The following is a 3274-nucleotide window of genomic DNA, read 5'->3' as shown; positions in this document are numbered from 1 at the left end:
CAGTGTTTTTGTTTTGTATTATTTTGTTTGTACCAGGGATTGAAACCAGGGGAGCTTAACCACTGAGCTACATCCCTAGCTCCTCTGCCCTTCATTTTTTCCCTTATTTTTTTTTGTTGCTGTTTTTGAGTCAGGGTCTTACTAAGGTGCTTAGGGCCTTGCTAAGTTGTTGAGTCTTGCTTTGAACTTGCAATCTTACATTTTAAGCTTCTCAAGCTGCTTGTATTCAGACATGGGCCATTGTGCCCAACTAGTGTTTTAAACTTATGATTAAAACTTCTGCAAACATCGGTATACAGGCACATGGACATAAGCTTTTATTTCTGTTGAGTAAATTGTTAGGGGTAGCATTGCTGAGTCATAAAGTAACCATGTGTGGAACTTTACTTGAAATTGTCAAATTTGTCTTCCAAAACCACTGTACCCTTCTTATTTACTACAAGCCAAGTATGAGGATTCCAATTGCTTCACATCCTCACCAACTTTTGACACTGTCATTTTTTTTTTATTGTTGGTCATTCAAAACATTACACAGTTCTTAATACATCATCTTTCACAGTTTGATTCAAGCGGGTTATGAACTCCCAACTTTACCCCGTATACAGATTGCTGTATCACATCAGTTACCCTTTCATTGATTGACATATTGCCTTTCTAGTGTCTGATGTATTCTGCTGTCAGTCCTATTCTCTACTATCCCCCCTCCCCTCTCCTCCCCTTCCCTTTTCTCTCTCTACCCCTTCTACTGTAAATCATTTCTTCCATTTGTATTATCTTGTCTTACCCCTCCTTTTCTCTTATATATCATTTTGTATAACCCTGAGGATCGCCTTCCATTTCCATGCGATTTCCCTTCTCACTCCCTTTCCCTCCCACCTCTCATCCCTGTTTAATGTAAATCTTCTTCTCAAGCTCTTCTTCCCTACCCTGTCCTTGTTTACTCCCCTTATATCAAAGGGGTCATTTGGTATTTGTTTTTAACGATTGACTAGCTTCACTTAGCATAATCTGCTCTAATGCCATCCATTTCCCTCCAAATTCTATGATTTTGTCATTTTTTTAATGCAGAGTAATACTCCATTGTGTATAAATGCCACATTTTTTATCCATTCATCTATTGAAGGGCATCTAGGCTGATTCCACCATCTTGCTATCGTGAATTGTGCTGCTATGAACATCGATGTAGCAGTGTCCCTGTAGCATGCTCTTATTAGGTCTTTAGGGAATAGACCGAGAAGGGGAATAGCTGGGTCAAATGGTGGTTTCATTCCCAGCTTTCCAGAAATCTCCATACTGCTTTCCAAATTGGCTGCACCAATTTGCAGTCCCACCAGCAATGAACAAGAGTGCCATTTTCCCCGCATCCTCTCCAGCACTTATTGTTGTTTGACTTCCTAATGGCTGCCAATCTTACTGGAGTGAGATGGTATCTTAGGGTAGTTTTGATTTGCATTTCTCTGACTGCTAGCGATGGTGAGCATTTTTTCATGTACTTATTGATTGATTGTATGTCCTCCTCTGAGAAGTGTCTGTTCAGGTCCTTGGCCCATTTATTGATTGGGTTATTTGTTATCTTATTGTCTAATTTTTTGAGTTCTTTGTATATTCTGGTTATTAGGACTCTATCTGAAGTGTGTGGATTAAAGATTTGTTCCCAGGATGTAGGCTCCCTGTTTATCTCTCTTCTTGTTTCTTTTGCTGAGAACAAACTTTTTAGTTTGAGTAAGTCCCATTTGTTGATTCTAGTTGTTAACTCTTGCGCTATGGCTGTCCTATTGAGGAATTTGGGGCCCGATCCCACAGTATGTAGATCATAACCAACTTTTTCTTCTATCAGATGCCGTGTCTCTGATTTAATATCAAGTTCCTTGATCCATTTTGAGTTAACTTTTGTGCATGGCGAGAGATAGGGATTCAGATTCATTTTGATGCAAATGGATTTCCAGTTTTCCCAGCACCATTTGTTGAAGATGCTATCCTTCCTCCATTGCATGCCTTTAGCCCCTTTATCAAATATAAGATAGTTGTAGTTTTGTGGATTGGTTACTGTGTCCTCTATTCTGTACCATTGGTCCACCCGCCTGTTTTGGTACCAGTACCATGCTGTTTTTGTTACTATTGCTCTGTAGTATAGTTTGAAGTCTGGTATCGCTATACCGCCTGATTTACACTTCCTGCTTAGCATTGTTTTTGCTATTCTGGGTCTTTTATTATTCCATATGAATTTCATGATTCTTTTATCTATTTCTACAATAAATGCCGTTGGGATTTTGATTGGTATTGCATTGAACTTATAGAGAACTTTTGGTAATATCGCCATTTTGATGATGTTAGTTCTGCCTATCCAAGAGCAGGGTATATTTTTCCATCTTCTAAGGTCTTCTTCTATATCTTTCTTTAGGGTTCTGTAATTTTCATTATATAAATCTTTCACCTCTCTTGTTAGGTTGATTCCCAAGTATTTTATTTTTGGGGGGATATTATGAATGGAGTAGTTGTCCTCATTTCTGTTTCAGAGGATTTGTCGCTGATATACAGGAATGCCTTTGATTTATGCGTGTTGATCTTATATCCTGCCACTTTGCTGAATTCATTTATTAGCTCTAATAGCTTCTTTGTAGACCCTTTTGGGTCTGCTAGGTATAGGATCATATCATCTGCAAATAGTGATAACTTAAGTTCTTCGTTTCCTATTTTTATGCCTTTAATTTCTTTCGTCTGTCTAATTGCTCTGGCCAGTGTTTCGAGGACTATGTTGAACAGAAGTGGTGAGAGAAGCCATCCCTGTTTTGTACCAGATCTTAGAGGGAATGCCTTCAATTTTTCTCCATTCAGAATGATGCTGGCCTTTGGCTTATCATAGATTGCTTTTAAAATGTTGAGATATGTTCCAGTTATCCCTAATTTTTCTAGAGTTTTGAACATAAAGGGATGCTGAACTTTGTCGAATGCTTTTTCTGCATCTATCAAGATGATCATATGGTTCTTATTTTTAAGTCTATTGATGTGGTGAATAACATTTATTGATTTCCATATATTGAACCAGTCTTGCATCCCAGGGATGAATCCTACTTGATCATGGTGTATAATTTTTTTGATATGTATTTGAATCCGATTCGCCAGAATTTTATTGAGGATTTTTGCGTCAAGGTTCATTAGCGATATTTGTCTGTAGTTTTCTTTCTTTGAAGTGTCTTTGTCTGGTTTCGGAATCAGGGTGATGTTGGCCTCGTAGAATGAATTTGGAAGTTCTCCCTCTTTTCTATTTCCTGAA

Source organism: Ictidomys tridecemlineatus (genome assembly GCF_052094955.1).
Source record: "Ictidomys tridecemlineatus isolate mIctTri1 chromosome 1 unlocalized genomic scaffold, mIctTri1.hap1 SUPER_1_unloc_9, whole genome shotgun sequence".
In the NCBI taxonomy this organism is placed as follows: Eukaryota; Metazoa; Chordata; class Mammalia; order Rodentia; family Sciuridae; genus Ictidomys; species Ictidomys tridecemlineatus.
This window is presented reverse-complemented; position numbering follows the sequence as displayed.